General features: G+C 46.6%; 1 pseudogene; it reads right to left on the reverse strand.

Annotated features, from left to right (window-relative positions):
* Positions 1–15,726, reverse strand: part of LOC127931867 (lipoma-preferred partner homolog) — a 364,058-nt pseudogene that overhangs the window by 191,454 nt on the left and 156,878 nt on the right.

Raw genomic sequence — 15,726 nt, forward strand, 5'->3', positions numbered from 1 at the left:
CTGTAACAGGGTTGACCATAACAGGGTGGACCGTAACAGGGTGGACCGTAGCAGGGTGGACAGTAACAGGGTTGACAGTAACAGGGTTGACCATAGCAGGGTTGACCATAACAGGGTTGACAGTAACAGGGTGGAACGTTACAGGGTTGACCATAACAGGGTTGACCATTGCAGGGTGGACCGTTACAGGGTTGACCGTAACAGGGTTGGCCATAACAGGGTGGACCGTAACAGGGTGGACCGTAGCAGGGTTGACCATAACAGGGTTGACAGTATTTATTTATTTAACAGGGTGGAACGTTACAGGGTTGACCATAACAGGGTTGACCATAACAGGGTGGACCGTTACAGGGTTGACCGTAACAGGGTTGACCATAACAGGGTGGACCGTAACAGGGTGGACCGTAGCAGGGTGGACCATAACAGGGTTGACAGTAACAGGGTTGACAGTAACAGGGTTGACCATAGCAGGGTGGACCGTTACAGGGTTGACCGTAACAGGGTTGACCATTACAGGGTTGACCGTAACAGGGTTGATCATAACAGGGCGGACCGTAACAGGGTGGACCGTAGCAGGGTGGACAGTTACAGGGTTGACAGTAACAGGGTTGACCATAGCAGGGTGGACCGTAGCAGGGTTGACCATAACAGGGTTGACAGTAACAGGGTTGACAGTAACAGGGTTGACAGTAACAGGGTGGACCGTAACAGGGTGGACCATAACAGGGTGGACCGTAGCAGGGTGGACAGTAACAGGGTTGACAGTAACAGGGTTGACCATAGCAGGGTGGACCATAACAGGGTTGACAATAACAGGGTGGACCGTAACAGGGTGGACCATAACAAGTTTGACCATAACAGGGTTGACCGTAACAGGGTTGACCGTAACAGGGTGGACCGTAACAGGGTGGACCGTAACAGGGTGGACCGTAACAGGGTGGACCATAACAGGGTTGACAGTAACAGGGTGGACCGTAACAGGGTGGACCGTTACAGGGTTGACAGTAACAGGGTGGACCGTTACAGGGTGAACCAGAACACCTGCTTTTACATAAAGAGTAGAACCAGCTCACCTGCTTTTAGATAAAGAGTAGAACCAGAACACCTGCTTTTATATAAAGAGTAGAACCAGAACACCTGCTTTTACATAAAGAGTAGAACCAGAACACCTGCTTTTACATAAAGAGTAGAACCAGAACACCTGCTTTTATATAAAAGTAGAACCAGAACACCTGCTTTTACATAAAGAGTAGAACCAGAACACCTGCTTTTACATAAAGAGTAGAACCAGAACACCTGCTTTTACATAAAAAGTAGAACCAGAACACCTGCTTTTCCATAAAGAGTAGAACCAGAACACCTGCTTTTACAAAAAGAGTAGAACCAGAACACCTGCTTTTACATAAAGAGTAGAACCAGCTCACCTGCTTTTAGATAAGAGTAGAACCAGAACACCTGCTTTTACAAAAAAGTAGAACCAGAACACCTGCTTTTACATAAAGAGTAGAACCAGAACACCTGCTTTTACATAAAAGTAGAACCAGAACACCTGCTTTTACATAAAGATTAGAACCAGAACACCTGCTTTTACATAAAGAGTAGAACCAGAACACCTGCTTTTCCATAAAGAGTAGAACCAGAACACCTGCTTTTACAAAAAGAGTAGAACCAGAACACCTGCTTTTACATAAAGAGTAGAACCAGCTCACCTGCTTTTAGATAAAAGTAGAACCAGAACACCTGCTTTTACAAAAAAAAGTAGAACCAGAACACCTGCTTTTACATAAAGAGTAGAACCAGAACACCTGCTTTTACATAAAGTGTAGAACCAGAACACCTGCTTTTACAAAAAGAGTAGAACCAGAACACCTTCTTTTACATAAAGAGTAGAACCAGCTCACCTGCTTTTAGATAAAGAGTAGAACCAGAACACCTGCTTTTATATAAAGAGTAGAACCAGAACACCTGCTTTTACATAAAGAGTAAAACCAGAACACCTGCTTTTATATAAAGAGTAGAACCAGAACACCTGCTTTTACAAAAAAAAGTAGAACCAGAACACCTGCTTTTACATAAAGAGTAGAACCAGAACACCTGCTTTTACATAAAGTGTAGAACCAGAACACCTGCTTTTACATAAAGAGTAAAACCAGAACACCTGCTTTTATATAAAGAGTAGAACCAGAACACCTGCTTTTACATAAAGAGTAGAACCAGAACACCTGCTTTTACATAAAGAGTAGAACCAGAACACCTGCTTTTACATAAAGAGTAGAACCAGAACACCTGCTTTTACATAAAGAGTAGAACCAGAACACCTGCTTTTACATAAAGAGTAGAACTAGAACACCTGCTTTTACATAAAGAGTAGAACTAGAACACCTGCTTTTACATAAAGAGTAGAACTAGAACACCTGCTTTTACATAAAGAGTAGAACCAGAACACCTGCTTTTACATAAAGAGTAGAACCAGAACACCTGCTTTTACATAAAGAGTAGAACTAGAACACCTGCTTGTACATAAAGAGTAGAACCAGAACACCTGCTTTTACATAAAGAGTAGAACCAGAACACCTGCTTTTAGATAAAGAGTAGAACCAGAACACCTGCTTTTACATAAAGAGTAGAACCAGAACACCTGCTGTTACATAAAGAGTAGAACCAGAACACCTGATTTTACATAAAGAGTAGAACCAGAACACCTGCTTTTACATAAAGAGTAGAACCAGAACACCTGATTTTAATCTATGATTTGACTATTAGATGTTCAATGTTTCTTTGGAGAAAAAAACATTGAAAAAGGAACATTTCTCCATATTAAAACGAGAGGTCAGTTCATGTAACAGGGTTGACCTTAAAATGAGGGACAGACGTAAATGAATCACTAATCACATGAAATAAATGAATCACATGAAATAAATGAATCATTAATCACATGAAATAAATGAATCATTGATCACATGAAATAAATGAATCATTGATCACATGAAATAAATGAATCACTAATCACATGAAATAAATGAATCATTAATCACATGAAATAAATGAATCATTAATCACATGAAATAAATGAATCATTAATCACATGAAATAAATGAATAACTAATCACATGAAATAAATGAATCACAAATCACATGAAATAAATGAATCATTAATCACATGAAATAAATGAATCACATGAAATAAATGAATCACATGAAATAAATGAATCACATGAAATAAATGAATCATTAATCACATGAAATAAATGAATCACATGAAATAAATGAATCATTAATCACATGAAATAAATGAATCACATGAAATAAATGCTTAATGTTCAGAACTGACTTTGTCAAAGCAACAAAATAACTAGGTCTTTACAGATGTTTAGTGGGTTCACATCTTCCTACAGGGAGCACGGAGGGACAAAATGTCAAAATGCTGACTTTAAGCACTTTTAGCAAGTCTTTATTCATATTAAAAATGTGACTTATTGAGTTCTCCATGTGGTCTATATTAATAAATTATCCTTCATTTAATATATCTACTGAACATATCAAAGAGACCAAAAAAGCACTATTTTAGGTGGGATCGACCCTATAATGGCGTTCACCGTAGGTAATGATATAATTACTGTACGGTAAAAGTTCTGTCTCACCAAAGTACTCCTCAGCCGGAGGGTTTTCCATGTCATACAGCATCTTCTTGGTGAGACGCTCCAGTTCTTCCTCAGGCCTGGCACCGCTGGGAGCCTGCAACACAGCACAGGAACATAGTGGATCATACACACAGTCTGCCACAGTCAGGCATTAAAGAGTGACTCTCTGTCCAAGATTGATGAACATTTGACCATGTCTCCATCATGTCTCATCTGTAGTCATTTAGGACCATTAGACAGCTGTTTGTCTACAGGTCTTTTATGAGCGTTTAGGCAAATATCATGTTCTTATTAATCACTGGAGAGCAGCAGATGGTGACTGAGCAGATTGTGGTCACCCTCAGCAGCCTGCAATCTGTGTTTGTGTGTGTGAGTGTGAAAGGGCCACTGGCTGTCCCTCGTGTGTTCAACTGGGCTGTCCCTCGTGTGTTCAACTGGCTGTCCCTCGTGTGTTCAACTGGGCTGTCCCTCGTGTGTTCAACTGGCTGTCCCTCGTGTGTTCAACTGGGCTGTCCCTCGGCTGTTCAACTGGGCTGTCCCTCGTGTGTTCAACTGGCTGTCCCTCGTGTGTTCAACTGGCTGTCCCTCGTGTGTTCAACTGGCTGTCCCTCGTGTGTTCAACTGGGCTGTCCCTCGTGTGTTCAACTGGCTGTCCCTCGTGTGTTCAACTGGGCTGTCCCTCGTGTGTTCAACTGGCTGTCCCCCGTGTGTTCAACTGGGCTGTCCCTCATGTGTTCAACTGGCTGTCCCTCGTGTGTTCAACTGGCTGTCCCTCATGTGTTCAACTGGCTGTCCCTCGTGTGTTCAACTGGGCTGCCCCTCGTGTGTTCAACTGGGCTGTCCCTCGTGTGTTCAACTGGCTGTCCCTCATGTGTTCAACTGGCTGTCCCTCGGCTGTTCAACTGGGCTGTCCCCCGTGTGTTCAACTGGGCTGTCCCTCGTGTGTTCAACTGGGCTGTCCCTCGTGTGTTCAACTGGGCTGTCCCTCGTGTGTTCAACTGGCTGTCCCTCGTGTGTTCAACTGGCTGTCCCTCGTGTGTTCAACTGGCTGTCCCTCGTGTGTTCAACTGGCTGTCCCTCATGTGTTCAACTGGCTGTCCCTCGTGTGTTCAACTGGCTGTCCCTCGTGTGTTCAACTGGCTGTCCCTCGTGTGTTCAACTGGGCTGTCCCTCGTGTGTTCAACTGGGCTGTCCTCGGCTGTTCAACTGGCTGTCCCTCGTGTGTTCAACTGGGCTGTCCCTCATGTGTTCAACTGGCTGTCCCTCGTGTGTTAGACTAGCTGTCCCTCATGTGTTCAACTAGCTGTCCCTCGTGTGTTCAACTGGCTGTCCCTCGTGTGTTCAACTGGCTGTCCCTCGTGTGTTCAACTGGCTGTCCCTCATGTGTTCAACTGGCTGTCCCTCATGTGTTCAACTGGCTGTCCCTCATGTGTTCAACTAGCTGTCCCTCGTGTGTTAGACTAGCTGTCCCTCGTGTGTTCAACTGGCTGTCCCTCGTGTGTTCAACTGGCTGTCCCTCATGTGTTCAACTAGCTGTCCCTCGTGTGTTCAACTGGGCTGTCCCTCGTGTTTTCAACTGGCTGTCCCTCATGTGTTCAACTAGCTGTCCCTCGTGTGTTCAACTGGGCTGTCCCTCATGTGTTCAACTGGCTGTCCCTCATGTGTTCAACTGGGCTGTCCCTCATGTGTTCAACTGGCTGTCCCTCATGTGTTCAACTGGCTGTCCCTCGTGTGTTCAACTGGGCTGTCCCTCATGTGTTCAACTGGGCTGTCCCTCGTGTGTTCAACTGGGCTGTCCCTCATGTGTTCAACTGGCTGTCCCTCATGTGTTCAACTAGCTGTCCCTCGTGTGTTAGACTAGCTGTCCCTCGTGTGTTCAACTGGGCTGTCCCTCGTGTGTTCAGCTAGCTGTCCCTCATGTGTTCAACTGGCTGTCCCTCGTGTGTTAGACTAGCTGTCCCTCGTGTGTTCAACTGGGATGTCCCTCGTGTGTTCAACTGGCTGTCCCTCATGTGTTCAACTGGCTGTCCCTCGTGTGTTAGACTAGCTGTCCCTCGTGTGTTCAACTGGGATGTCCCTCGTGTGTTCAACTGGCTGTCCCTCGTGTGTTCAACTGGCTGTCCCTCGTGTGTTCAACTGGCTGTCCCTCGTGTGTTAGACTAGCTGTCCCTCGTGTGTTCAACTGGGATGTCCCTCGTGTGTTCAACTGGCTGTCCCTCGTGTGTTCAACTAGCTGTCCCTCGTGTGTTCAACTGGCTGTCCCTCGTGTGTTCAACTGGCTGTCCCTCGTGTGTTCAACTGGGCTGTCCCTCATGTGTTCAACTGACAGTCCCTCGTGTGTTCAACTGGGCTGTCCCTCATGTGTTCAACTGGCTGTCCCTCGTGTGTTCAACTGGGCTGTCCCTCGTGTGTTCAACTAGCTGTCCCTCGTGTGTTCAACTGGGCTGTCCCTCGTGTGTTCAACTGGCTGTCCCTCGTGTGTTCAACTGGCTGTCCCTCGTGTGTTCAACTGGGCTGTCCCTCGTGTGTTCAACTGGCTGTCCCTCGTGTGTTCAACTGGCTGTCCCTCGTGTGTTCAACTGGGCTGTCCCTCGTGTGTTCAACTGGGCTGTCCCTCGTGTGTTCAACTGGGCTGTCCCTCGTGTGTTCAACTGGCTGTCCCTCGTGTGTTCAACTGGCTGTCCCTCGTGTGTTCAACTGGCTGTCCCTCGTGTGTTCAACTGGGCTGTCCCTCGTGTGTTCAACTGGCTGTCCCTCGTGTGTTCAACTGGCTGTCCCTCGTGTGTTCAACTGGGCTGTCCCTCGTGTGTTCAACTGGGCTGTCCCTCGTGTGTTCAACTGGGCTGTCCCTCGTGTGTTCAACTGGCTGTCCCTCGTGTGTTCAACTGGCTGTCCCTCGTGTGTTCAACTGGCTGTCCCTTGTGTGTTCAACTGGCTGTCCCTCGTGTTTTCAACTGGCTGTCCCTCGTGTGTTCAACTAGCTGTCCCTCGTGTGTTCAACTAGCTGTCCCTCGTGTGTTCAACTGGGCTGTCCCTCGTGTGTTCAACTGGCTGTCCCTCGTGTGTTCAACTAGCTGTCCCTCGTGTGTTCAACTAGCTGTCCCTCGTGTGTTCAACTGGGCTGTCCCTCGTGTGTTCAACTGGCTGTCCCTCGTGTGTTCAACTGGCTGTCCCTCGTGTGTTAGACTAGCTGTCCCTCGTGTGTTCAACTGGCTGTCCCTCGTGTGTTCAACTGGCTGTCCCTTGTGTGTTAGACTAGCTGTCCCTCGTGTGTTCAACTAGCTGTCCCTCGTGTGTTCAACTGGGCTGTCCCTCGTGTGTTCAACTGGCTGTCCCTCGTGTGTTCAACTGGCTGTCCCTCGTGTGTTAGACTAGCTGTCCCTCGTGTGTTCAACTGGCTGTCCCTCGTGTGTTCAACTGGCTGTCCCTCGTGTGTTAGACTAGCTGTCCCTCGTGTGTTCAACTGGCTGTCCCTCGTGTGTTCAACTGGCTGTCCCTCGTGTGTTCAACTGGCTGTCCCTCATGTGTTCAACTGGCTGTCCCTCGTGTGTTCAACTGGCTGTCCCTCGTGTGTTCAACTGGCTGTCCCTCGTGTGTTCAACTGGCTGTCCCTCGTGTGTTCAACTGGGCTGTCCCTCGTGTGTTCAACTGGGCTGTCCCTCGTGTGTTCAACTGGGCTGTCCCTCGTGTGTTCAACTGGGCTGTCCCTCGTGTGTTCAACTGGGCTGTCCCTCGTGTGTTCAACTGGGCTGTCCCTCGTGTGTTCAACTGGGCTGTCCCTCGTGTGTTCAACTGGGCTGTCCCTCGTGTGTTCAACTGGGCTGTCCCTCGTGTGTTCAACTGGGCTGTCCCTCGGCTGTTCAACTGGCTGTCCCCCGGCTGTTGTAGTACACTTATACTGAACTTAGAAATATCACATAAACGTCTCTCCAGCAAATAGATCTCACAAGCTTATATTATTGCTGTTTAATAGCCGAATAAAAACAGTGAAGCAATTGTGAAGCAGGCAGGGAGGCAATTTCTCTCTTTTATTCAAGCGAGAAATGATTCTCTGCCGTCAAAAAAGAAAGCCCTAACAAGGTGCTTTAAACTGCCTGGCAGGGAGAGGCTGCGTGAGACAGCAGGGTACGGATAAGGAACACGTTTAATGTCAGAAACAAGTTTTTCATAATGGGAGGATTTAATCCCCTCTGGTTTGATGTGTGGGTTAGATTAGCAGTGTTAACACTACAACCGCTAGAGAAGTCATTTGGATTGCTCATTAATTATTATATTTTATTGCTCTGCCATTTATAAAGTCATGCCCCCCTTGACTTTTAATAAAGACGTCTATATAACGTCTATATAACACACTGTCGTTGTTAGAATCTTAATGTCACAAACAGAACTGGAGTGTCATTATTTGAATGGTTTTCACTTGTTGCCCCTTCCTTCCTTGCCCAGTTCAAAATTCCCCACAAAATTGCCTCAAAACTTAATCTAAATTAAACTAATTTCACACATATAACAGATTAAATAAACTAAGTAAAGATGAGAGAGAAAGAGGGATAATGGGTGAGTTGAACAGAGAGATAAAGAGGGATAATGGGTGAGTTGAACAGAGAGAGAAAGAGAGATAATGGGTGAGTTGAACAGAGAGATAAAGAGGGATAATGGGTGAGTTGAACAGAGAGGGAAAGAGGGATAATGGGTGAGTTGAACAGAGAGGGAAAGAGGGATAATGGGTGAGTTGAACAGAGAGATAAAGAGGGATAATGGGTGAGTTGAACAGAGAGATAAAGAGGGATAATGGGTGAGTTGAACAGAGAGATAAAGAGGGATAATGGGTGAGTTGAACAGAGAGATAAAGAGGGATAATGGGTGAGTTGAACAGAGAGGGAAAGAGGGATAATGGGTGAGTTGAACAGAGAGAGAAAGAGGGATAATGGGTGAGTTGAACAGAGAGAGAAAGAGGGATAATGGGTGAGTTGAAAAGAGAGAGAAAGAGAGATAATGGATGAGTTGAACAGAGAGAGAAAGAGAGTGATGAAAAAAGTATCTGGACCCCCCTTCAAATGACTCAGCTATTTCAGCCACACGCGTTGCTGATAGGTGTATAACAATGACAACACAGCCATGCAATCTCCATAGACAAACATTGGCAGTAGAATGGCCGAACTGAAGAGTTCAGTGACTTCCAACATGGCACCGTCATAGGATGCCACTTTTCCAACAAGTCAGTTCGTAACATTTCTACTCTGCTAGAGTTGCCCAGGTCAACTGTAAGTGCTGTTATTGTGAAGTGGAAACGTCTAGGAGAAACAACGGCTCAGCCGCAAAGCTCACAGAACGGGACCACCGAGTGCTTAACTTCTTGGTGACAGGGGGCAGTATTTTCACGTCCGGATAAAATGCATGCCCAAATTCAACTGCCTGCTACTCATCCCCAGAAGATAAGATATGCATAGTATTAGTAGATTTTGATAGAAAACACTCTGACACACTCTCAGTAAAACTGTTTGAATCATGTCTGTGAGTATAACAGAACTTATTTGGCAGGCGAAACCCCGAGGACAAAGCCTTCAGATTTTTTTTCTTCTTTGAGGTCACTCTCTTTTCAATGGGGTTTCATGGGGAATCCAGATTTCTAAGGGACGTTCTTGCAGTTCCTACCGCTTCCACTGGATGTCACCAGTCTTTAGAAATTGGTTGAGGTTATTCCTTTGTGTAATGAAGAAGTACGGCCATCTTGAACGAGGGTCACTTGAAGTGTACTGTTAGATAGAGGCGTGTGACCAGAAAGCTTCAGTTTGTTTTCCTCCTGTATTGAACACAGATCATCCAGTCTTCAATTTTATCGATTATTTACGTAAAACAATACCTAAAGTTGTATTACAAAAGTAGTTTGAAATGTTTTGGCAAAGTTTACAGGTAACTTTTGAGATGTTTTGTAGTGACGTTGAGCAAGTTGAAACTGGTGTTTTTCTGGATCAAACGCGCCAAATAAATGTACATTTTGGATAAATATCGACGGAATGAATCAAATAAAATGACCATTTGTGATGTTTATGGGACATATTGGAGTGCCAACAAAAGAAGCTCGTCAAAGGTAAGGCATTAATTATATTTTTATTTCTGCGTTTTGTGTCTCGCCTGCAGGGTTGAAATATGGTTTCTCTCTTTGTTTACGGAGGTGCCATCCTCAGATAATAGCATCATTTGCTTTTGACGAAAAAGCCTTTTTGAAATCTGACATGTTTACTGGATTCACAACAAGTGTAGCTTTAATTTGCTATCTTGCATGTGTGATTTAATGAAAGGTAGATTTTATAGTAATTTATTTGCATTTGGCGCTCTACATTTTCGCTGGATTTTGGCCAGGTGGGCCGTTAGCGTCCCCCATATCCCAGAGAGGTTAAGCACGTAGGGTGTAAAAATCCTCTGTCCTCGGTTGCAACACTCACTATTCAGTTCCAAACTGCCTCTGGAAGCAACTTCACATGCAACAAGAACTGTTTGTCAGGAGATTCATGAAATGGGTTTCCATGGCCGAGCAGCCACACACAAGCCTAAGATCACCATGCGCAATGCCAAGCGTCGGCTGGAGTGATGTAAAGCTCACCGCCATTGGACTCTGGAGCAGTGGAAACGAGTTCTATGCAATGATGAATCACAGTTCACCATCTGGGTTTGGAGAAATGAATTGGAACGCTGACTGAGAGCTGGTATAATCGCCCAACATCAGTGAACAACCTCACTAATGCTCACGTGGCTGAATGGAACCACGTTCCCACAGCAATGTTCCAACATCTAGTGGAAAGCCTTCTCAGAAGAGTGGAGGCTGTTATAGCAGCAATGTTCCAACATCTAGTGGAAAGCCTTCCCAGAAGAGTGGAGGCTGTTATAGCAGCAATGTTCCAACATCTAGTGGAAAGCCTTCCCAGAAGAGTGGAGGCTGTTATAGCAGCAATGTTCCAACATCTAGTGGAAAGCCTTCCCAGAAGAGTGGAGGCTGTTATAGCAGCAATGTTCCATCATCTAGTGGAAAGCCTTCCCAGAAGAGTGGAGGCTGTTATAGCAGCAATGTTCAACATCTAGTGGAAACAGCCTTCCCAGAAGAGTGGAGGCTGTTATAGCAGCAATGTTCCAACATCTAGTTGAAAGCCTTCCCAGTAGAGTGGAGGCTGTTATAGCAGCAATGTTCCAACATCTAGTGGAAAGCCTTCCCAGAAGAGTGGAGGCTATTATAGCAGCAATGTTCCAACATCTAGTGGAAAGCCTTCCCAGAAGAGTGGAGGCTGTTATAGCAGCAATGTTCCAACATCTAGTGGAAAGCCTTCCCAGAAGAGTGGAGGCTGTTATAGCAGCAATGTTCCATCATCTAGTGGAAAGCCTTCCCAGAAGAGTGGAGGCTGTTATAGCAGCAATGTTCCAACATCTAGTGGAAACAGCCTTCCCAGAAGAGTGGAGGCTGTTATAGCAGCAATGTTCCAACATCTAGTGGAAAACCTTCCCAGAAGAGTGGAGGAGCAAAGGAGGGGAACAACTCCATATTAATGCCAATGATTTTGGAATGAGATGTTTGATGAGCAGGTGCCCACATACTTCTGGTCATGTAGTGTACCAGTGGCAACGTGAGAGGCATGGCCAGAAGTGTGGCTGAAGGACTCCCAGTGCAGAACCATGAACAGAACTACCCACCTCAGCACAGAATAATAGGTGGGCTCACTTCAGCACTATGGACAGAACCACCCACCTCAGCACAGAAGAACAGGTGGGCTCACTTCAGCACCATGGACAGCGGCACCCACCTCGGCACAGAATAATAGGTGGGCTCACTGCGGCACCCACCTCAGCACAGAAGAATAGGTGGGCTCACTTCAGCACCAAGAACAGCGGCACCCACCTCAAACAGAATAATAGGTGGGCTCACTGCGGCACCCACCTCAGCACAGAAGAATAGGTGGGCTCACTTCAGCACCAAGAACAGAACCACCGACCTCAGCACAGAATAATAGGTGGGCTCACTTCAGCACCATGAACAGAACCACCCACCTCAGCACAGAATAATAGGTGGGCTCACTTCAGCACAGTGGACAGTGTCACTCAGTTCAGCACTGTAGAAGGCTACACTACCTTCACCAGGCCGGCTGAAGGCGGCACCACAGCTCTGCTCACCCATCACACCTGCACAGGATTATTAATCAGCACACCTGTAAAGGCATTCTCTAATCAACTGACTGGAACAAGAGTGCAGGCTGACGCTTACTCTCCCACTTACGTTGTGTTGCGCTCGCCTTCCACAGACTCTTAAGGAGAGTTACGGACTCTGTCAGCGAGGCCACACTGCCGCGGACGAAAGAGACTACAGGTGACAGCCATCTTTATCCACCCTCTTACCTGAATGGCTTGTGGACTAGAACGCCAGAGAAGCTAAAATATAAAGTAAAAAACAACTGCAACTTGAACTGTTCTTCTTCTTGTGTGTTTACTCATTGTCGCTTGTGTAAAATCAGGTACGACCCAGTCCTCCAGACAATACCCTATATACAGTGAGAGTGTGTAATTTACAATGGCAAGAAGAGAAAAGACGATATGGACAACCATGCTGTGTTAAAGATCTGTGTTAAAGATCTGAATGGAAACCATCTCAGACGGAAGAAATGAATCATGACGTCGCTGATGAGTATTCTTCTGATGCTGAGCCTGAACAAACACCTCATGTAAAAGCCAGAACAGTGGGCACTGAGCAAAACATTAGGAACACCTTCCAAACACCTGTAAAAGCCAGAACAGTGGGCACTGAGCAAAACATTAGGAACACCTTCCAAACACCTGCAAAAGCCAGAACAGTGGGCACTGAGCAAAACATTAGGAACACCTTCCAAACACCTGTAAAAGCCAGAACAGTGGGCACTGAGCAAAACATTAGGAACACCTTCCAAACACCTGTAAAAGCCAGAACAGTGGGCACTGAGCAAAACATTAGGAACACCTTCCAAACACCTCCTGTAAAAGCCAGAACAGTGGGCACTGAGCAAAACATTAGGAACACCCTCCAAACACCTCCTGTAAAAGCCAGAACAGTGGACACAGAACAAAACATTAGGAACACCTTCCAAACACCTCCTGTAAAAGCCAGAACAGTGGGCACTGAGCAAAACATTAGGAACACCTTCCAAACACCTCCTGTAAAAGCCAGAACAGTGGACACAGAGCAAAACATTAGGAACACCTTCCAAACACCTCCTGTAAAAGCCAGAACAGTGGGCACTGAGCAAAACATTAGGAACACCTTCCAAACACCTCCTGTAAAAGCCAGAACAGTGGGCACTGAGCAAAACATTAGGAACACCCTCCAAACACCTCCTGTAAAAGCCAGAACAGTGGACACAGAACAAAACATTAGGAACACCTTCCAAACACCTGTAAAAGCCAGAACAGTGGGCACTGAGCAAAACATTAGGAACACCTTCCAAACACCTGTAAAAGCCAGAACAGTGGGCACTGAGCAAAACATTAGGAACACCTTCCAAACACCTGTAAAAGCCAGAACAGTGGGCACTGAGCAAAACATTAGGAACACCTTCCAAACACCTGTAAAAGCCAGAACAGTGGGCACAGAGCAAAACATTAGGAACACCTTCCAAACACCTGTAAAAGCCAGAACAGTGGGCACAGAACAAAACATTAGGAACACCTTCCAAAAGACTGGGTTGAACCTCTTTTTGCCCTCAGAACAGCCTCAATTCGTCGGGCCATGGCCTCTACAAGGTGTTGAACGTGCATGCTGACTCCAACCCGGTGCGCCTGGCACCTATCACCATACCCCGTTCAAATCACATTTTACAGGCACGGAATATTTCATTCTTCATTTGTTACGGGTGACTGTGTAACATCTTAGCAGAGTACTAATTCTTTCACTGAGAGTGAGGAGTTTCATGACGTCTCTGAAATGAAACCAACAGTGAAAAAAACACACCGATCTCTCATCCTTTCTTTAAACATTAAAAGCCCCATTTTCAAACATTTCTGAAAATGGATATATAGCTGTTTGGAATGAAACGCTTCAAATGTGTCATTCATTGTAGAGTTACAGATTGTTGCATTCTCACTAATATGCCTTACTGTGTGTCCTAGGAACTCAGAGAGACCCTGGGCCAGCCAGCCTGTCTGTCTGTCTGTCTGTCTGTCTGTCTGTCTGTCTGTCTGTCTGTCTGTCTGTCTGTCTGTCTGTCTGTCTGTCTGTCTGTCTGTCTGTCTGTCTGTCTGTCTGTCTGTCTGTCTGTCTGCCTGCCTGCCTGCCTGCCTGCCTGCCTGTCTGTCTGTCTGTCTGTCTGTCTGTCTGTCTGTCTGTCTGTCTGTCTGTCTGCCTGCCTGCCTGCCTGTCTGTCTGTCTGTCTGTCTGTCTGTCTGTCTGTCTGTCTGTCTGCCTGCCTGCCTGCCTGCCTGCCTGCCTGCCTGTCTCTGTCTGTGCCTGTGCCTGTCTGCCTGTGCCTGCCTCTGTCTGCCTGCCTGTCTGTCTGTCTGTCTGTCTGTCTGTCTGTCTGTCTGTCTGTCTGTACACCTGCCTGCCTGCCTGCCTGCCTGCCTGCCTGCCTGCCTGCCTGCCTGCCTGCCTGCCTGCCTGCCTGTCTGTCTGTCTGTCTGTCTGTCTGCCTGTCTGTCTCCTGGCAGAGGACAGGACCAGAACGTCCAATGTGTAGATTTCCTCAGAGTTGATGAGGTCTACTGTTTCTTTTACTACACCAGCCTGCAGGATACAGCACTACCAGAACCTTCTACTACCAGCCTGCAGGATACAGCACTACCAGAACCTTCTACTACCAGCCTGCAGGATACACAGTAACACTACCAGAACCTTCTACTACCAGCCTGCAGGATACACAGTAACACTACCAGAACCTTCTACTACCAGCCTGCAGGATACACAGTAACACTACCAGAACCTTCTACTACCAGCCTGCAGGATACACAGTAACACTACCAGAACCTTCTACTACCAGCCTGCAGGATACACAGTAACACTACCAGAACCTTCTACTACCAGCCTGCAGGATACACAGTAGAACCTTCTACTACCAGCCTGCAGGATACACAGTAACACTACCAGAACCTTCTACTACCAGCCTGCAGGATACACAGTAACACTACCAGAACATTCTACTACCAGCCTGCAGGATATACAGTAACACTACCAGAACCTTCTACTACCAGCCTGCAGGATACACAATAACACTACCAGAACCTTCTACTACCAGCCTGCAGGATACACAATAACACTACCAGAACATTCTACTACCAGCCAACAGGCTTCACCTCTACCGCCTTCTTATAATTATCGTACATAGAGTAGGCAGGAAAATAATCCTTCAGCATTATGAAATGGTAATTATTATGTGGATTATAATGAATGTACATGGGTTTTAGGGGTTGATCAAATAAAATAAACTCCAATACGCCACAATTAGGAGCCATCAAAGGTCAGGTCTGATCTAGGGCTGTGGTTAATATCGGAAATCAAACCCACACGCCCGCTGGGCCATTACTGGGTGAGGTCATCAAAGTGTCATTGTGTGAGAACAAAAACATGGTGTACTGTGACAGTACAACACCCAGGGCTCATGGGTGTCTAGTCAGCACACATCTGACTGGCTGAATTGCTGGCTGGCTGATTGGCTGGCTGGCTGGCGAGATGGCTGGCTGACTAGATGGCTGGCCGACTAGATGACAGGCTGGCTGGTTTGCTGGCTGACTAGATGGCTGGCTGGCTGGCTGGCTGGCTGGCTGACTAGATGATGGCTGGCTGGTTTGCTGGCTAGATGGCTGGCTGGTTTGCTGGCTGACTGGCTGACTAGATGGCTGGCTGGCTGGTTTGCTGGCTGACTGGCTGACTAGATGGCTGGCTGGCTGGTTTGCTGGCTGACTGTATGGTTGTCTGGCTGTTTTGCCAAATGACTGGCTGACTAGATGGCTGGCTGGCTGGTTTGCTGGCTGACTGTATGGTTGTCTGGCTGTTTTGCCGAATGACTGGCTGACTAGATGGCAGAGACAGTCAGATAGAAACCCACTGTGGACCACACTGCAAGCTGCTTCCAGAAAACAT

The sequence above is a fragment of the Oncorhynchus keta genome, chromosome 1, assembly GCF_023373465.1.
Source record: "Oncorhynchus keta strain PuntledgeMale-10-30-2019 chromosome 1, Oket_V2, whole genome shotgun sequence".
In the NCBI taxonomy this organism is placed as follows: Eukaryota; Metazoa; Chordata; class Actinopteri; order Salmoniformes; family Salmonidae; genus Oncorhynchus; species Oncorhynchus keta.